A 20,634-nucleotide genomic window follows, 5' to 3' on the forward strand; every position below is an offset into this window, starting at 1 on the left:
GCTTCTGAAACACCCCTTGCCAACCAGTAACAGAACATAGCAGCCATTCTGCATGCACTGAACATGACACCTTATCTAATGGCATCAAGCCTCCTGTAAAAATATACATGTGCTTTTAAAAACTCTCCAGGTACCACACAGAGGAATACTATTCTGATAAATGCCATGAGGCCTGAGAGAGGTTGAAACAAATGGTTGAATATCCAACTGTCAGGCAGAGCTGGAATAGGAACCCAAAGCAGCCCCAGCACATTATGTCAGACCAGCCCATATAGGGTGCATAGTGAGCAAGCCTGAACATTACAATGGGGTATGGGGGGGGGGTCACAATGAGTCATACGTGTGTAAGTAAGTGTATAGAAAACATTGACAAAGTGTACTGTAAGGTGTAGGATTCATGTCATCCATACTGGTAGGCATTTTCCAAGAATGCTTGCTCTTCGGAAGCATTAACTTAGGATTCAAAATGTAACACAGTGGTTAGGGGTGACTTTACAAATAATTTATTTCTGCCCAAACAAACTTTTTTGTAAGCAAAATTAGCATAATCAAACACTTTGGAAAAAAACATAACTTTCTAACCTGTATCATGCAGTTTGCATTCAGCTCTTTGATAGCAGTTCATACTTTCCTGTGCTGGAGTATGATTGCAACGTATGTACTGCATACTAGCAAGAAGTGCTCTGTGACAAAAGCAGTACCCCACTGAGCTGTGCGCATAAAATACTGACCTGTGGTCTGCATAGTACATGTTCTTTGCAGCAGGCATATTAACCTTCTGCACTACCTTAGATGAGCCAAAACCGCCACTAGATAAAACCCAGATCTTTCTATGGTAGGTACATGTAGGAAACTGGTTCTGTATATACTGTATCAAAATGAGATATAGTCTGCAGAGTCCAGGGTTTCCCCGAGAGGCCTGATAGAGGCAATAATAGATAATACTAATGCTCTATTTGTGGTTGTGTGGTCGAGCAGTTAGGCTTATCAGGGGGTAGTGTTAAGCATTTGTTGTACACACACAAGCAATAAGTGAAATCACACACTCAATGACTTAACCCCAGGCCAAAACATTTTTATATAGAAAAATATTCTTTTGTTAATTTATTTCTAGAACCACAAGATTCATTTAGCAGGTAAGTACATCAATTGAAAGGTACTTTGCATAGTAATATTTAGGACTTTGAATAAAATCAATATGGTACACAGTTTTCATTAAATGGCAAAAAGCTATTTAAAAAGTGGACACTGCAAATTTTGACAGCTCAATGGGGGAGGTCAGTAAAGTACAGTTTCTGAGGTAAGTACCACACTTATGGGTTCAGTCTCTGGGGCATAGGTAGCCCACCGTTGGAGGTTCAAGGTAACCCCAAACACCCAGCACCAGCAACACAGGGCCGGTCAGGTGCAGAGGTCAAACAGGAGCCAAAATAACGTGGGTGCCTATGGAGACAGGGTGTACTCCAGTTCCAGTCTGCTGGCAGGTAAGTACCCGCGTTGTCAGAGGGCAGACCAGGGGGGTTTGGAGGAGTACTGAAGGGTCCCCAAGTAGGCACAAAAACCACACCCTCAGCGGCATGGGGACGGCTGGGTGCAGTGTGCAAACAGGGCGTCGGGTTCTCAATAGAACTCTATGGAGGGACTCAGGGGTCACTTAGGTGCAGCAGGCAGGGCACGGGGGGCCTCTCAGGCAAACCACCGACTGGGCAAGGGCCGCCTGCTGGTTGTTGCTGCACCGGTGGTCGGTTTCTCACAGACCTGAGGGCTGTGGGTGCAGTGCTTCTCCAGGCGTTGGATATTTTCGTCCCCGGCAGTCTCGGTAGGGAGATCCTTGGGATTCCCTCTGCAGGCGTCGTCGTGGGGGTGTAGAGAGGTCAGCCCAGGGTGGAGACGTCATCGGAGTTGCCTGGGGGTCCTCTCTGCATAGGTGTTTTCTCTGGCCACGGGCAGGGGGTGTCGGGTGCAGAGTAGTTGGACTCACGCTTCTGGAGTGAGGTGAGAGTCCCTTTAAAGTTGGTTTCTTGATCTTCTTTTTGGACGGGTCCGCTGTCCACAGGAGTTTCTTTGTCCTCGGTGATGCAGGCAGTATCCTGAAGGCTTTTCAGGGGTCGCTGGTCGTGCAGAACCCGTTGCTTCTTTTCTTACAGCTTTTCAAAGCAGGAGACGGGCCGGTAGGGCTGAGGCAGAGTCAGTAGTTGTCTCCTTCTCTTTTCTGCAGGGATTTCAGCTCAGCAGTCCTTCTTCTTTTCTTGAGGTTGTCAGGAATCTGAAGAGCTGGGTTCATGGTCGCCCCTAAATGCTAAATTTAGGGGTGTCTTAGGGTCAGAGGGCAGTAGCCAATGGCTACTATGCCTGAGGGATGCTACACCCTCCTTGTGCCCACTTCCTCTGGGGAGGGGGACACATCCCTATCCCTATTGGTCCTAATCCTCCAAAGCAAGATGGAGGATATCCCAAGGAGGGGGGAACTTCAGCTCTGGACACCTCAGGGGTGGTCCTGGCTGAGGGGGTGACTCCTCCTTGTTTTTCTCATTATCCCTCTGGACTTGCCTTCAAAAGTGGGGGTTAGTCCAGGGGAGGGGGTGGGTATTTCCACCAGCTGGAGTGCCCTGGGGCACTGTAACACCAGGCTTGAGCCTTTAGTTCCTGCTGGGGAAGGGGTGAAGCACCTCCGACCAGGACAGGCTTTGTTTCTGACCACAGAGTGTACAAAGGCACTCACCCCATGTGGTCAAAAACTCGCCGGGAAGTGGCAGGCTGGCACAGACCGGTCTGCCTTGCACTAGCAGTTGGGCTAACATACAGGGGGTATCTCTAAGATGCCCTCTGGGTGCATTTTGGAATAAATCCCACACTGGCATCAGTGTGGGGTTTATTGTGCTCAGACGTTTGATACAAAACTTCCCAGTATTCCAGTATTCAGTGTAGCCATTATGGTGCTGTAGAGTTCATAATGACAGCTTTCCAGACCATATACTCAGTATGGCTACTCTGCACTTCCAATGTCTAAGAACTGACTTTGACACTGTAGGGGCACAGTGCTCATGCAGCTATGCCCTCGCCTGTGGTATAGTGCACCCTGCCTTAGGGCTGTAAAGCCTGCTAGAGGGGTGATTTGTCTATGCCATAGGCAGTGGTTTGTGGGCATGGCACTCTGAGGGGAGTGCCATGTCGACTTTGTCTTTTCTCCCCACTAGCACACACAAGCTGCAAAACAGTGTGCATGTACTGAGTGAGGGGTCCCTGATGGTGGCATAATACATGCTGCAGCTCTAAGGGACCTTCCCTGGCCAAAGGGCCCTTGGTACCAGGGGTACCTTTTACAAGGGACTTAACTGTGTGCCAGGGCTCTGCCAAATGTGGAAACAAAGGTACAGTTTTAGGGAAAGAACCCTGGTGCTGGGGCCTGGTTAGCAGGGTCCCAGTGCACTTTCAATCAAAGCTGGCATAATCACTAGGCAAAAAGTGGGGGGTGACCATGCCAACAGTGGCATTTTCCTATAGTACATTAATCACCAGAGTTATCTTGACACTTTTATTGTTGCCTGAAAACTGTTGGATATACAAAGACTTATGCAGTGCTTTTAAATCTACAAAGCTAGAAAACCAGCACCCAGTAACAAAAGCGCCCCCACCCTTGAAGCCTCCTGGGGAAATGCCCAATGCCTGGTACGGCCAGTACGACCTTGCTACCACCAAGGCTAATAGTATAAAATGCTACTGATGGCCAATAACGAGCTTCTAAATGCAATAGAAAAGTCATCAGCCACAGTTCTCCACTCAAAGGCTATGAACCAAACAGCCAATCGCACTTCTTTTACTATATTAAGTGTGTGTGTGGGGGGGGGGAGGGGTGATTTCCTTAACGTTGGTTCTTTAAGGACACTATGATTTTCCCCAAGTTACGTAGGCCATATGTTAAAATTCCACCAGGACACGCTGCAATCTTAATCCTCCTGAAGCTTGATACTTTAGGCCTGATTAAAAGTTGGTCAGTGTATTCTGACCAGTGCGTAAACCCCACACAGGACTGAATTATGAGTTTGGTTATATTTATCAGATGCTTTAAGTACCACCACTATCATTCAATTTTGCAGGTCAAACCGGACAAAATTTAACGTGGGAAAGTCATACGTTATATTCTGTATAGTATATCCCATAAATATATATATATGTGTGTGTGTGTATAGAGTAAGGGCCCCAATTCACAAAGGTAAAGTTAGACCAAAAGTCTAACTGAGACCAAAAGCCTAACTGTACTACTTTTCGGTATTCAGAAAAGTACATTTAAACCAAAAGTCTAACTGAGACCAAAAGTCTAACTTTACTACTTTTCGGTGTTCACAAAGATAAAGTTAGACCAAAAGTCTAGACGTTTTGTCTAAGGTAGCCTTTTGGTCTACCTTTACCTTTATGAATACCGAAAAGTAGTAAAGTTTGACTTTTGGTCTTAGTTAAACTTGTGATCTAACTTTACCTTTGTGAATACTGAAAAGTAGTAAAGTTTTACTTTTGGTCTAACTTTATCTTTGTGAATCAGGCCCTGTGAGTTTATACATACCCTTAAATATTTACATTTTCATGGTAAAGGCATACTCTTGGTAAAGACATGCGTGATAAAAAGGCATGCATTGTAAAATTGTAATGGCATGTGTGGTAAGGGCATGCATGGTTCCATCATACAACTCTCCAAACATAAATGTCCACTGTAGGCCAAGCAAAGAAGCTCTGTGCTCCCCAGCAGAAGGGAACAAAGTGCAAAGTTCTTTGAAATGCACATCCTGGCATATAATGTTTCACACAAACCCCAAATAGGATCTGTAACCTCTAATTCTATATTCTATTATAGAATAATATATTAGTGTATCATAACCTTAAGGGTGTATGTCAAACATACAAAACCTCTACACCAGTGGATCCCAAATGTTTTAGAACCACGGCCCATCTTTAAGAATGACAAATCTTTGCGACCCACCTACTTTTAATGACGATGAGGAGGGGTGATTTTTTTAATTTAGCTAATGTATTGTGTGGTAGCACATTGTCATTTACACAGTACATTTTCCACTGAAATGGCCACTCAGTCTGTACAGACATATAGGTTTATTGATAAAGCTATAGCATACAGCACTGACATGATAATGTGCAAAATTGGGGTTTCTGTGTGTATTTAGCATTTATGCATCACCAATTAAAGTGGTTTTATTTGTTTTAATCCTATTAAAAACCATGTCTCCAGCACACATCAGAATTACAAAAAATGGTCATCTTAATTTTTGCTTTCCTAACTGCTAGATGCATATCGTTTATTTACAGGTAATTATACTTTGTTGTGTATTGCAAAAAAAAGTATATTTTAAGATTGTCACATAATTCACTTTAAAAACTCTCACTTTGAAGTTAGAGAAAGAAAAGTAAAAGCCAATCCCATTTTAAAAGAATAACCAGCAACTTTTCAGAAGACATTGCCTGACATTTGGACTCTGTTGCTGAGACACACAAATGTGACACAATAAAAATATCTTTATGTATGGCTTGGACTTCCCCATTAAAAATCAGCTTGCGCAACTCCCAGTTTGTGAAACACTGCTCTATACAATACAAAACACAACCAGGTATAATATGAACAGACTCTTGACTCTAGTCTTTGATTCTAGTCAACAGGTACCACATAAGGAGAAGGACACTGAAGCAAAAATGCTACGAGATCATAAAAATGGTAGAGATGTGCTATATAACCTCATGCAACATAACATTAAATAACATAACATAACATTCACAAATAATGCATTTATTGGACAAATATTATGTAGATGCAAATTCTGGCTAGGAGTGGAAAAGTGTGCATAACAAGAGTAGTGTCGAAGGAGTGGACAGCGCCCTGAGACCCTAACGGGTGAGTAGCTGCGCTCTATAAACTCTGATTGATTGATTGACAAGGACATGCAACCCACAAAGTAGTAATGTTTGGGCATTAACAAACCTCAGGTATGTACCTCCTGCTCTCTGCTGAACACTTACTGTGCACCAAATAAATCTGGCACAATAAGTGCAGAAAGTAAGGAAAAGCTAGGAATACAAGTGTGGGTCACAAATGGTGGCATCTGTCACAGCGCACATATGTTCCTAGCATGTCACTATGGGCATTCAGGCACTGCACACACTACCAGCAGAAAGATCAGTGGAGCACAGAAAAGCAAATGTTGGAAAACAGACTTGTAGGCAATTTTATCACTGAAGCTTTTTGCACACTTTTAAGAACAAGAAACATTGGAGAGATAGAATGAGGAACCTTACCAAAATGACGTAAATGCATATCTTAAAAACAATGTCAGTGACATGCAGGGTAGGCTTGATTCAGAAAGCATGACAAGCTAGTGGTGAAGGTGACCACTTGGCATGTAAATTGAAGGAAACGGAAGTAAGAGTTCCTAGTGTGCAGGGAGAAGTGAAGCGGGCTGTCAATAAAACTCAAGCAGTGGACTCCACGTGGGAGGACACAGGTGAGACACAAGAAAAGCCCTCCTCCTTCCCACAATGTGCAGTAAAGACAATTTTTCACCAGGTCCAAGAAGTGGAAAGGAATTTAAAAAGGAGTATTGGCACGCGGCAACAGAAGAGTCTCTGGGGACCCCTGCACTTCCTCTATTGAAAAGGTGAAGATACACAAACTTCTTACCAAGAGCCTTGCGAGTGGTTAAGACAAAGCGGGGTGGTGAGGGTGCCTATGAGGGACCGAAGTCAACGAGAGGCTAGCGTAAAACAAATGGAAAAAGAAAAGAAATTGCTTTAAAGGCTTGCCATGTGATTCTTTTTCGAGATATCTGGGCAGAATCCCAAAACAAGATGCAAGCCATGCCAGATAAAACAAAAAAAAATCTTCTGTCTCTAGGAATCCATTCCAAAGCACTGCTGGATCCACATTTATGCATTTAGGAAATCCCTGCTTGTCAGATAGGTACAGGAGTCCCACGCCGGTGCGAATGAAGCGAGGCAAGAAAGGGAGCCATAATCATTGAAAAGAGGACCAGCCCACACATCGTAATGAAAGCGAGGCCGCTACATACCATTGTTTAGTTGTCACCGTGGATGAATGCTGAAAAGCTGTATCTTGGAATAGCTGGGTGGCATGGTGGGAGAAACTCTTAAATAGCTGGGTGGCAAGGTGGGAACAACTCTTAAATAGCTGGGTGGCAAGGTGGGAACAACTCTTACCTCTAATATCCCTCGCAGTCTGTGGCTTTCAGAGGTTCTCATCGGATCAGAGCAGCTCCTTCCCCTCACCTGTCTTCATTGTGTTGTGGGGAGAAGACAGGGCCTGATTTAGAGTTTGGGGGAGGGGTTACTCTGTCGCAAATGTGACAGATATCTCATCCACCGTATTAAAAGTTACATAGGCTATAACGGAATTGTTATACCGCGGACGGGATATCCGTCACATTTGTGATGGAGTACCCTCCTCCTCCAAACTCTAAATCAGACTCATAGTTGTAACTATCATACTTTTGTCACAAGTGTTCAATAATTTAACTTGAGAATACCAAGATCTGTTGAGGTGATAAAGTTAACTGTTTCTATTTCATGATGTGAGAGGACGGATTTTGATTTTCACTTTTGTGCTGTGCGAAATGGAACAAAGAGTCCACTTCAAGCTGCTGTTTATGGTTCACAAGTTGTAGTGGGTAGGACGCCTAAATACCCCAATAAGCTGATTCACCACTAAGGACGGCCTCACAATGAAGTCTGTAATAGATGACGATCGATCACTCAATCAAACAGAGCTGTCCACTAAAAAGCCCTCAGAGGCAAAGCTCTATAGGTTGAGCCTGTAGTGTCGCGCCCGTGACGAAACGGGAACGCGTGCACCACCACGTTACCACTATTAGCCCTTCCCTGAAACAACGAGAGAGCTGACAACCTCTCTCCTTTGCCACATCCTTCCGGTACAACACCTTCTGGTCTTCAAAACCTTCTAACCCCCAACAACGGAGTCTACAGAAAATGACTCAATCACACCAACCACACGACGGAGATGCTATCCTCCCCCATGCAGCCCCCAACATCCCAAAGCGGGCCTGGAATAAGATCTAAAAGCCATGAAAATCCGACGTTATTTTTTCACTTTTCTAAATTTCATCTTCTCTCTCTCTCCTTTACCAAAGTTTCCATTTAGCATCAAATGGCACCTACAAAATCACAGATAAATAATAGAAAAGTAAACTCTCAGGAATGGTGTGTCCAGGGTACTTATGTCTGACAGAGTTTTACGAATCCTTTCGGTAGCTCATGTATGCAATGAGTGTAGATTTACGGAAGAGATTATGAAAACTGCCAAATTCTGGGATTAATTTGCCTGGGCTGCTTGTTTCTAGTATATGATTATTTTCTGCACCAGTGGAAGTCTGCGCTGATGGGGGGGCGTGCCCCAGGATGTTTGCACTAGTGACGCCTGTAAACGCTCTTTAATAGCGGTAGATTTAAGGATTTCAGCTGCCTTAAAAATGCATCGGCCAAGCGGCTCGCCTCGCATTCTGTGGATTTCAGCTCCTCCACCCCAACCACCCTCTGCTCCAGCGTGGTGGGAGGTACCAGTGAATATGCAAGGGCAGAGGGCCCACCAAACATTGACAAAAGAAATCTGACTTCATTTCCCACTGTAGCCTCACTGTATTGCCTTCATTCTGGGGTCAAAATACATCCAAGCCCGGCTGTTTGTCCTCTAAGCCTTCAGTATTGAATCAGTCAGCTCATTTAGCCGCTAAATTGTGTGTTGTAAGGCACACGGTGAAAGTCTTGCTCGGCTGAATATATTCCTGAGCCAGAACGTCTCAGACAATAAATTATGCTTTTTCTGCTAGCTGTTCCAAAGATTTTGGCACCTACCCTGCCTTCATTAAGGATCTGATTCACAAAAAGATTTGCCATTCATGTTTGCACATTCACATTTTGTATTCAGCAGACTTGAATCTACACCTCCGATTTACTCACACACATTTCGATTCACATAATAACCGACCTGAATCTACACAAATCGATTTACTCACACAAGTTGTTATTCCAGTATGCTGTGATACTATCGGAGAGTAAATTTGCTCCCAGAGTTAAGGAGAGTATTTCAAGACGAGCTGCTGGGGGGAGCTTGTGCACATCCACAAACATGCGGGTTAGTGGGTACTCACAAACCCTCTCTTGGTCTACTCACTGTGCAAAAGGTCAGAGATTTACTCCTATTCAAGGAAGCAGCCAATCCGTTTCAGTGATAGGAGTAGGAAAGAACACCCCCATAACTATAGGGAGGGAGGGTAAAGTGCCATTTTTGTTCTCTATACTAAGGGCCAGAGTATCTGTGGTGGAGGATTGTTTTCGGCCGCCCTTTCCTGTAGTAATATGATGTTTTGGATTTTAATCCTATTTTAGAGTTTGAGTACCGGGCCTTGGAGTGAAAATTTTGTAGGATGAATTGGGGCCAATTCACAACGTGTATGAAAAGCACATTTGAACTTATATAAATGCTTAGTTTATGAATGTCTTATGTATTTTCTTACTCTCAGACCCCATGCTGTACACTTCACAATGCATACTGAACATAATGCGTCCATTACTTACCGGTAATGGCATTACAACTAGCCTTACTCCTTAGTCTTCCTTCGTAACCAGTGAGGCCCCTTGACTCCCATAGACCCCTCCCTCTTCTAAATAAGAACTCCCTCCGCCCCCCCTCTTCGTCCTGTACGTAAACAAGCCAACCCAAATACTCAGTTGATCCGTACTGGGAGGTTGGGAGGGAACTAGAAGGAAGGCGAGGGAGTAGGACTAGGAGTAAGGCCATTAACGGTAAGCAATGGATGCATTTCCTCCCGTCCCTCCCTCTCATTCCTTCCTAACCAATGAGACATAGCAAGCGAAAAAGAAACAGACAACTGAGTCAGAAAAGAACCCAAGGAAAGAGAGAGAGCCCAAACAGCGGACCAAACAGGAAGGCCAGACTTTCCCACTCAGCACACCGAAAAGGGAAAAAAAAACAAAAAGAGACGGGGAAGCTCAAGGCGGAGCCTAACAAACCCCATCCACATAGGCCCCTGGCAAAGCCAGCATGACAGAGGCAAACAAAACCAAGGCTGAAGAGTCAACAGAAACCAAGGAACTGGAACTAAAGGTCACCAACATAAACCGCAAAGCCCAACCAGAGAAAGGGCTCACCAAACCAGGAACGAAGGGCAAGCACCCAAAGCAATCAGAGGAAGACCCAGAAGAAGAATGGAGACTGGAGAAGGAAGAGCCCACACCAGACCACCCCCCGGAATGCCAGAATTGAAAGAAAGACACCCCGGGACCACCATGAGGCAAAACAAAAAACAACAAACCCTACATACAGCCCAGCACCCGAGACAGCCAGACCACCAGGAAGTCGGAAAAAGGGTGAAGTAGACCCTGAGGACATGGACGAGGCCAGCAGTAGCCACTGAAGCAGGAGAGAAACAGCCTCGGAAAAAACACAAGCCATGAAACAGGCAGTCCCAACACCGGAACACCCTGCCACCAACCCACCTACGAACAAGCTGGAGCGCAGGGAGAAACATACAAGAGAACGGAAAGGTGCAGGTCAAAAGACCCGCACGGACAGGTCCACCCACAGAAGGTAAACAGTAATTCCAAGAGAGAACCAAGCCCAGAGGACAGGCACAAAAAGCCCAGAGCAAGTATGCCTAGGGAGGCAGAGCCGGCCCTGCAGAGCCAGTGGACAAAATTGATGCCTTTCCAGGCCATACACCCAAACTAGCACCACCGGACCACACAGGTCAGTCCACAAAAGAACCAGAGGCAGGAGATCCCGCCGAAAGGGAACGTTGAAAGGCAGGGGCAGAAAGGCCACAGACCCACAGCCATAAACAACACCCAGACAGAAACGTACGTCAGAGAGGGCAGAACGCACACCATCAAAGAAGAGGCGCAGAAGAGTACAGAACCCCCAGGGAGCGACCCAAGCCCAACCTGGGCTGGCAAAAATGACCCTTACAGCAACAGACACAGAAACAGGAGGAAAGAAGCCCCGACTATGACACCAGAAATAGGCAGAAAACAGAAAAGGGCCCCAGCCCCCCCAACCCCCAAATGCCAACCAAAGGGCTAACCAGACCCCAACGGCCGCCAGAACAAGAGGCAGGAGAAAGCCAACTGAAGGGGGACTAGGACCGAAGCCCACAGCAGAGCCACGAGCCACAAAGACCTGGGCCCAATGGCCAGAAGCAACACCAAAGGGCAAGGCAAGCAAACCAGCAGGAAAGGCCCTGGAAAACAGGGCAGGGAAACGCCCACCAAGAGCGCCCCACCCACAACAGAAGACACAGCAAGGCAGCCACACTTAGGACTGCCACGCAGCGAGCCAAAAAAGCACTCCCAGGCCGTAGCCAGAGCCCCATGAAAGAAGGAAGCCGGACAACCAAACAGCAGCAACATCTCTGCACACAGTACCAGACCAGCAAACAGAGCAGAGCACTCAGCAGCCACCCCAAAAGCCACAGCCAGCGAAAGGAAGACCAGTACCAAGCAGGGTGTCACAGCCGCTGAGAAAAACCAGAGGACAAGACCAGTATTCCAGCACAGCAGCCCCAAAACCAGAGGCGAATGGCACAAAAGTGGCAGAAGAGGGAGTCCTGCACACCGGAGCAAGGCAGCAAAACCGAGAAGGAGAGACAAAAAGAGAGTCCAGAGGAGCAACACCCTCCACAAAGGGCCAACCACCGCAGAAAGCAATGACAAGGAAGCAGAGAAACAACCTGCGCCACCAACAGGACCAGGATCCAACAGGAACCAGAAGGGCACGGAACCCGGCAAGCAGAGAAAAGTGGGAAACAAAAGGCAGCACCTAAGCAAGAGAGGGTGCCCACAAACGGAGGCCAAAGCAGTAGGAACAGTCATACTGACCCAGGCAGGACCACCGCAACATGATCACCAGGCTGCGCCCAAAGGCCCCAGCCACCAGAACCAGACCTCACAACACCACTCCCTCAAAAGAGGGGCACCCAACCAAACTAGAGAGAGGGACAAGCTGTGGACGAGGGGAATAGGAGTGAGAAGGTGGTGATAGTACGCTCTACCAAGAAGCAATGAACAGGCAACAGACACACCGCAAATAAGGGAAAGGACCGTAAAGACCCCAGTACTAAAACCCACAACAGGCAGTATGAGGGGAGACAGGAACACACACGCTACTGCACAAGGGTCGAAAGCCTGAACCCTCAGGCCACAGAGGACCGACAGAGCACCATCTGAATGCCACAAAACCAACCCAGTGACCAGGAAGGCAACAACCAAATGCAAAGCCTGGAAGCAGGCGGCCCAGAAGGTGCAAGGCTGAAGCTGCAGGAATGACTGTAGAGAAAGGAAAGAAAGGACTCCAAACAAGGTCCAACCAGGAAAGAAAGAAAGAAAGAAAGAAAGAGCTACATTTCTGAAAGACAGTACAGGAGTGAAAGGACACCAGACACCCCTGTACCAGAAACCACAATAGGCTGGGTAAGGTCCAGAGACTGGAACAATCGGTTGGTAGCCACATCAAGAGTCACACAGTGTGTGGAAGAACAGCGCATATCCGGGCAACAGCCAAAAGAACAGTGACCAAGAATGTGGAAAAATAGCGTACCAGGACACACACAGCAAAGGAAGCACCGAGTAGAGCCGGCACAAAGTCCAGCAGGGGAGATGGCGAACAACGCAAGGCAGAGGATACTCGGAAAAAGACGAGAACGCTACATCACCCGGGACTGCATCACAATACTCCACTTGGAGCAAGTGACATCCAGACACAGAAAAGACATGCAGAACCATATGGACAAGAAGAAAAAGACACCCACAGTAAACAGAAATTATGGCAGCCAACCATGAGACCTAAGGGGACCCCAGCAGGACAAATAGTAGGACCAGCAGGCGACCTAGTGACAGCACAAACCAGGAGGCCAGCCCACCTCAAAAGAAAGAAAAACAGACACAACCCCGTCCCACCGCTCAGCCACCATGTTGCCAACAGGTACTGAGAACCCCCAAGGTACGACCCGGAAGCGCAGCCCCAGCTACAGCAGGACCGGCTCCTGAAGACAGCTCTCTGCCCACAGCCAGGCAGAAGACAGAAAACGCCACCCTCCTGGAAAGCACCCCACAAACCCCGCACACGGTGGAGAAACCAACAATGAAGCCCCTTAAGCCCGCTAGGAAGGGACCATCAGCCGTAGCAACATTTGTTGTCCTCATAGAAGTCCGTTATGCATACAATAATAGTAGATAAGTAAAGGCATAGTGTTGTACCTGGCTTTTTGACAGGGTCATCCCCAAACTTTTTGCCTCCTTCCTTCTATTTTTTCTGACCTGTTGTTGTTGGGTGTGACCTCTGGGCACTTTACCACTGCTAACCAGCGCTAAAGTGCGTACGCTCTCTGTGTAAATTGTACTATTGATTGGTTTATCCATGATTGGCTATTTAATTTACTTATAAGTCCCTAGTAGAGTGCACTGTATGGGCCTAGGGCCTGTAGATTAAATACTACTAGTGGGCCTGCAGCACTGGTTGTGCCACCCACTTCAGTAGCCCCTTAACCTTGTCTCAGGCCTGCCATCGCAAGGCCTGTGTGTGCAGTTTCACTGCCACTTCGACTTGGCTTTTAAAAGTACTTGCCAAGCTTAGAACTCCCCTTTTTCTACATTTAAGTCACCCCTAATGTGCGCCCTAGGTAACCCCTAGAGCAGGGTGCTGTGTGGGTAAAAGGCAGGACATGTACCTGTGTAGTTATATGTTCTGGTAGTGTAAAACTCCTAAATTCGTTTTTACACTACTGTGAGGCCTGCTCCCTTCATAGGCTAACATTGGGGCTGCCCTCATACACTGTTGAAGTGGCAGCTGCTGATCTGAAAGGAGCAGGAAGGTCATATTTAGTATGGCCAGAATGGTAATATAAAATCCTGCTGACTGGTGGAGTCGGATTTAATATTACTATTCTAGAAATGCCACTTTTAGAAAGTGAGCATTTCTTTGCACTAAAATCTTGTTGTGCCCTTCAATCCACGTCTGGCTAGGTTTAGTTGACAGCTCCTTGTGCATTCACTCAGACACACCCCAAACACAGGGTACTCAGCCTCACTTGCATGCATCTGCATTTTGAATGGGTCTTCCTGGGCTGGGAGGGTGGAGGGCCTGCCCTCACACAAAGGACTGCCACACCCCCTACTGGGACTCTGGCAGACAGGATTTAACTGAAAGGGGGCTTGGTGCATTTCTTAGACACTCTTTGAAGTCACCCCCACTTCAAAGGCACAACTTAGTATAAAACAGGGCCTCTGCCCTACCTCATCAGACACTTGCTGGAGAAGAAACCTGAACCAGAAACTACATCCTGCCAAGAAGAACTGCCTGGCTGCTCAAAGGACTCACCTGTCTGCTTTTCTACAAAGGACTGCTGCCTTGCTGTTGGCCTGCTGCCTTGCGGAACTCTTGTCTGGCTGTAAGAGTGCTCTCCAAGGGCTTGGATAGAGCTTGCCTCCTGTTCCCTGAAGTCTCAGGACCAAAAAGACTTCTCTCTTTCACGTGGACACTTCGTGCGCCGAAATTTTCAATGCACAGCTTGTTCCGCGGCGAGAAAAACGCCACACACCGACGCTGATCGACGCGACGCCTTTGGGACGACCAAAACTTTGACGCACGGCCTCGCAAGGACAACGCCGCCCAACTTCCAAGGAGAAATCGACGCGACGCCTGCCGTGAGAGTAAAATTTCGACGCACAGCCCCGCGGAACGACACGCAGCCGGAAAACAAGCAGGAGAATCCACGCACAGACCCGGGACATCTGGTAATCCCCGCGACCCATAGAAGGAGACGGTCCGCGTGCCGGAAAACAACGCACGTCTTCCCCGAGTGAAAAATAACGACGCACGTCTCCCCGCGTGAAAAATAACGACGCAAGTCTGTGTGTGAAGGGGCGTAACTGACGCACACACCATTTTTCCACGCATCTCCTCTTCTGCGGCCCTCTGCGGAGATTTTCCACCAGAAACCAGGTACTTTGTGTTTGAAAGAGACTTTGGGGGTCATTCTGACCCTGGCGGTCACCGACCGCCAGGGCCAACGACCGCGGAAGCACCGCCAACAGGCTGGCGGTGCTTCCTGGGCCATTCTGACCGCGGCGGTAAAGCCATGGTCAGAAAAGGGGAACCGGCGGTTTCCCGCCGGTTTTCCCCTGGCCCAGGGAATCCTCCATGGCATGGGGATTCTGAACCCCTTCCCGCCATCCCGTTCCTGGCGGTTTTTACCGCCAGGAACAGGATGGCGGGAACGGGTGTCGTGGGGCCCCTGGGGGCCCCTGCACTGCCCATGCCACTGGCATGGGCAGTGCAGGGGCCCCCTAACAGGACCCCATAATGATTTTCACTGTCTGCTTTGCAGACACTGAAAATCGCGACGGGTGCCACTGCACCCGTCGCACCCCAGCAACTCCGCCGGCTCCATTCGGAGCCAGCTTCATCGTTGCTGGGTCTTTCCCGCTGGGCGGGCGGGCGCCCGCCGCCCGCCGGGGTCGGAATGACCCCCTTTGTTTGCTTTTTAAAGACTTAAGACACTTTGGGGGTCATTCTGACCCTGGCGGTAAAATCCGCCAGGGCCAACGACCGCGGGAGCACCGCCAACAGGCTGGCGGTGCTCCCTTGGGCATTCTGCCGCGGTCCTCCGCTGCCCTGGGGATTCCGACCCCCATACCGCCATCCTGTTCCTGGCGGTTTTGGCCGCCAGGCAGAGGATGGCGGTATGGGGTGTCGTGGGGCCCCTGGGGGCCCCTGCAGTGGCCATGCAAACGGCATGGGCACTGCAGGGGCCCCCGTAACAGGGCCCCACCAAGATTTTCAGTGTCTGCCATGCAGACACTGAAAATCGCGACGGGTGCTACTGCACCCGTCGCACCCCTTCCACTCCGCCGGCTCCATTCGGAGCCGGCATCCTCATGGAAGGGTGTTTCCCGCTGGGCTGGTGGGCGGCCTTCTGGCGGTCGCCCGCCAGCCCAGCGGGAAACCCAGAATAACCGCAGTGGTCTTTTGACCGCGCAGCGGTATTCTGCCGGCGGGACTTTGGCGGGCGGCCTCCGCTGCCCGCCAAAGTCAGAATGACCCCCTTTATATCACTTTTCAGTGATATCTTTACAAATTCATATTGCATCTTTAATCGTTTTGACCTGCAAATACCCATATAAATATTATATATTTTTCTAAACACTGTGTGGTGTATTTTTGTGGTGTTATATTATGGTATTGTATGATTTATTGCACAAATGCTTTACACATTGCCTTCTAAGTTAAGCCTGACTGCTCGTGCCAAGCTACCAGAGGGTGGGCACAGGCTGATTTTGGATTGTGTGTGACTTACCCTGACTAGAGTGAGGGTTCGTGCTTGGACAGAGGGCAACCTGACTGCCAACCAAAAACCCCATTTCTAACATTGGTGATCAGCGGTGAGGATAGGACTTGTGTTTGTGCAGTGACATACAGTAGCTAAGTATTTCACTACCTACCCACAGTTGAAGGTCAACTTGATTTTTCATCTTTTTGCTTTTCGTTCTCTGATGTCCTCCTGGATATACTATTGATATTTTGGACTTTGGATTTTGGTTTTTGCCGGTAAGACCTTATTAGCAATGAGATTGCTTACCTACTCACTCTTTGTGCCTACTGACCACCTCACTAAGGCTGACCTAAGGAGGCTTTGCAGAAAATGGGGCCTTCCTGTATCAAGGAGATCTACTAAGATGGAAATGCTACATGCCTACATAGTCTGGGGGGAAGAAAGATGGGCAGAGAGATGGGCAGAAAAAAAACAAATGACTAAGTACCCCTCAGATGAAGAGGGGGACTGCTCAAATGAGGAGGAAGACTACTCAGATGAGGAAAGAGAACCAGTGAGAGATGAATGGCTCCTAGCTCAAGAGCGGTGGATGGAAGAGCTAGATGAGCAGCTTGAAAGGGCTGAGGCAGCAAGACTCTTAGCCGTAGAAGAAGAAAGGACTGCAGCTCAAGAGCTGAGCTGTGAAGAGCTGAGACTGGAGGCCGGAAGGGCTGAGTCCAGTTCAGATGGTGGCAGCAAAGATCTTGCATCCAGTACTGCTGAAGAAGGGCACAAGCCCAGAGATGTGGTGCCCAACTTGAAGAAGGGAGTTGACACACCCCAGGTGGTTCAAGGGTATGAGGTAGTTCCCGTTATGCACAGGGTCCCTGAGAAGGATTGGGGAACTGGCACAGGGAGTCATATTCCTACTGGGGGGAGGGACACTTTACTGACTCTAGCAGAGAGTGACAGAGAAAAGGGTTCCCCCCTGGTGTATGTCCTGGATATAGAGTGTAGAGACATCCCAGAAGAGTATGGGTTGAGTGTCAGGGACAGGCAGATACTGTCTCACCAGTCTCAAGGGGGTGATGTAGAGTGCGTTTCCAAGGCTGAGTTACTGGGTGGTTGGGTGAAGGGTACTGTGGTTAATACATGTGAAGGGCAGAGTGATGTAATTGCTGGAGAGCATATGTCTGGTCCTTATTTTCCAGAGCTACGCCAACACCAGGTGGAGTGTGAGTTCTCTGACCCCAGGGAACTTACAATGGAGGCAGACTTCTGGGTGAGTACCAGAGAGTCTGAAGAGGCATTTGGGAGTGCTCCTGAAGGGAGTGGTCTAGGTGGTTCCCAACCAAGTGAGGTGAGAGAGGATTGTAGTGTCCCAAGTAGGTCCCAGGTCCTAGAGGGTTCCATGAGGGAACACCAGGAGGGAAGCCTAGCCTGTACCATAGGGCTACCTTTTGGGGGAAGCCCCGCAGTGTCAGAAGAACTTGGGGGGGTGACTGTAGCCAGCATCCCAACAGTTCTGGTGTCTGGCAGTACCACTCCTAGTGAGGGGGTGTAGAAGTCCAGACATAGGGTTGAGAGGGGGTTGCAGACCCCAGTGGAGGACATTGAGAGTCAGGGGTCAGCTCTGAGAGCAGAGCCCCCCAGGAATGACCCAGGTGAAACCGTTTCTGGTTTGGGGGAAACCCAGACTCTGCCGGATGGGCAGAGGTCGGGAGACCTGCGCCAACCAGACTCTTGTGTGTCCCTTGGGGACGGTGTGTCCCTTGTGGGGGGTGAGAGTGTCCCCCAGGAAGTCCTGGCATGCCAGGCAAAGATTCAACCTCAGGGTGGTGACTCTGGGTTGGATAACTGGGTTCAGAGGTTAAACTCTGACCTGGTGGGGGGTAGGTGTGCCCCCCAGAAAGTCCTGGTATGCCAGGCAATGGTTTAACCTCAGGGTGGTGACTCTGGGTTGGCTAACCAGGTTCAGAGGTTAAACTCTGACCTGGTGGGAGGTAGGTGTGCCTCCCAGGAAGTCCTGGCATGCCAGGCAATTTCCCAACCTCAGGGTGGTGACCCTGGGTTGGAAAACCAGGTTCAGAGGTTAAACTCTGACCCGGTGGGGGGTAGGTGTGCCCCCCAGAAAGTCCTGGCATGCCAGGCAATTTTTCAACCTCAGGGTAGTGACCCTGGGTTGGATGGCCAGGTTCAGAGGTTAAACTCTGACCTGGTGGAGGGTCAGTGTGCCCTCCAGGAAGTCCTGGCGTGCCAGGCAATTGTTCAACTTCAGGGTGGTGACTCTGAGTTGGATGGCCAAGTTCAGAGGTTAAACTCTGACCTGGCGGGGGTAGACGTGCCCCCCAGAAAGTCCTGGTTTGCCAGGCAGTGATCCAGTCTGAGGGTACAGACCCTGGGCTGGAAGACCAGATTCAGGGTGTCCCCCCGGACCTGGAGGGAGGGGCTTCTGATAACAGTGCCCCTACCATGTTGTCTTCTGAGGAGGCCACTCCTAGTTGGAGGGTGCTGGACCCCAGAAGGGAGGGCAGGGTGAGGGAAGCCTCACCCCGGGCTCTAGTCCAACCTGAAGGTACAGACCACAGGTTGGAGGGCCAGTTGCAGGTTAGCAGCCCTGCACTGGTGGAGGAATGGTACAGGGCGACTTCTATAAGCACCCTGACCATGTTGGACTCTGGGGGTACCGCTCCAGGAGGGAGGGTACAGAGCCCCAGAGGGGAGGACCAGGTTCAGGCTGTCATCCCTGACCTGGTGGAAGGGAGAGTGGTTGAAGGGTGCCCAGCACCTGGGGCTACCGCCCCCCACTCTCCACAACCACAGTGGTGGGAGAGCTTTGAGAGGCCTGGGGCCTGGCTCTCATCCCTGGCAGCTGTCAGTAATCACTGTGGCCTGCTGTCCGGGTGGACAGAGTTATCCCTGGGGAGGGGACAAGTGTCACACCCCGAGGGTAGAGTGGGCAACACCACTGTGTTAGTCCTGGTGGTACTATCCTGCTCCTGGGATACATCTGTGAGCAAAGTAAGGTTAGATGCTGCACAGATGGGATCCGCAGGTAAGGAGAAAGGTTCCCCATGGATGGGCTTAGTGGGCCCTGAGAGTATGGACAGAGGGATCCAATTGGAGTCAGGAAGGCGAAGAACTGGAGCATGCCCCTTTCTGTTGTGGGCCTGGGTCCTTGTTCTGTCGCCTCAAACAGGGAAGTACATCAGGATAGTGATTGTTCTCCCCTGGCTTTAGGCTGGTAGGGGGTCATGTTGTATCTGGCTTTTTGACAGGGTCATCCCCAAACTTTTTGCCTCCTCCCTCCTATTTTTTCTGACCTGTTGTTGTTGGCTTTTGACCTCTGGGCACTTTACCACTGCTAACCAATGCTAAAGTGCGTATGCTCTCTGTGTAAATTGTACTATTGATTGGTTTATCCATGATTGGCTATTTAATTTACTTATAAGTCCCTAGTAGAGTGCACTGTATGTGCCTAGGGCTTGTAGATTAAATACTACTAGTGGGCCTGCAGCACTGGTTGTGCCACCCACTTCAGTAGCCCCTTAACCTTGTCTCAGGCCTGCCATCACAAGGCCTGTGTGTGCAGTTTCACTGCCACTTCGACTTGGCATTTAAAAGTACTTGCCAAGCTTAGAACTCCCCTTTTTCTACATATAAGTCACCCCTAATGTGCGCCCTAGGTAACCCCTAGAGCAGGATGCTGTGTGGGTAAAAGGCAGGACATGTACCTGTGTAGTTATATGTTCTGGTAGTGTAAAACTCCTAAATTCGTTTTTTACACTACTGTGAGGCCTGCTCCCTTCATAGGCTAACATTGGGGCTGCCCTCATACACTGTTGAAGTGGCAGCTACTGATCTGAAAGGAGCAGGAAGGTCATATTTAGTGTGGCCAGAATGGTAATATAAAATCCTGCTGACTGGTGGAGTCGGATTTAATATTACTATTCTAGAAATGCCACTTTTAGAAAGTGAGCATTTCTTTGCACTAAAATCTTGTTGTGCCCTTCAATCCACGTCTGGCTAGGTTTAGTTGACAGCTCCATGTGCATTCACTCAGACACACCCCAAACACAGGGTACTCAGCCTCACTTGCATACATCTGCATTTTGAATGGGTCTTCCTGGGCTGGGAGGGTGGAGGGCCTGCCCTCACACAAAGGACTGCCACACCCCCTACTGGGACTCTGGCAGACAGGATTGAACTGAAAGGGGGCTTGGTGCATTTCTTAGACACTCTTTGAAGTCACCCCCACTTCAAAGGCACAACTTAGTAT

The 20,634-nt window shown here is 48.9% G+C and overlaps 1 protein-coding gene across 4 annotated transcripts in view; it reads right to left on the reverse strand.

Moving 5' to 3' along the window:
• The window catches only part of NOL4 (nucleolar protein 4), a 633,075-nt gene that overhangs the window by 514,410 nt on the left and 98,031 nt on the right, over nucleotides 1-20,634 (reverse strand). The gene's annotated exons all lie outside the window — the stretch shown is intronic.

This window comes from Pleurodeles waltl, chromosome 2_2 (genome assembly GCF_031143425.1).
Source record: "Pleurodeles waltl isolate 20211129_DDA chromosome 2_2, aPleWal1.hap1.20221129, whole genome shotgun sequence".
Taxonomy (NCBI): Eukaryota; Metazoa; Chordata; class Amphibia; order Caudata; family Salamandridae; genus Pleurodeles; species Pleurodeles waltl.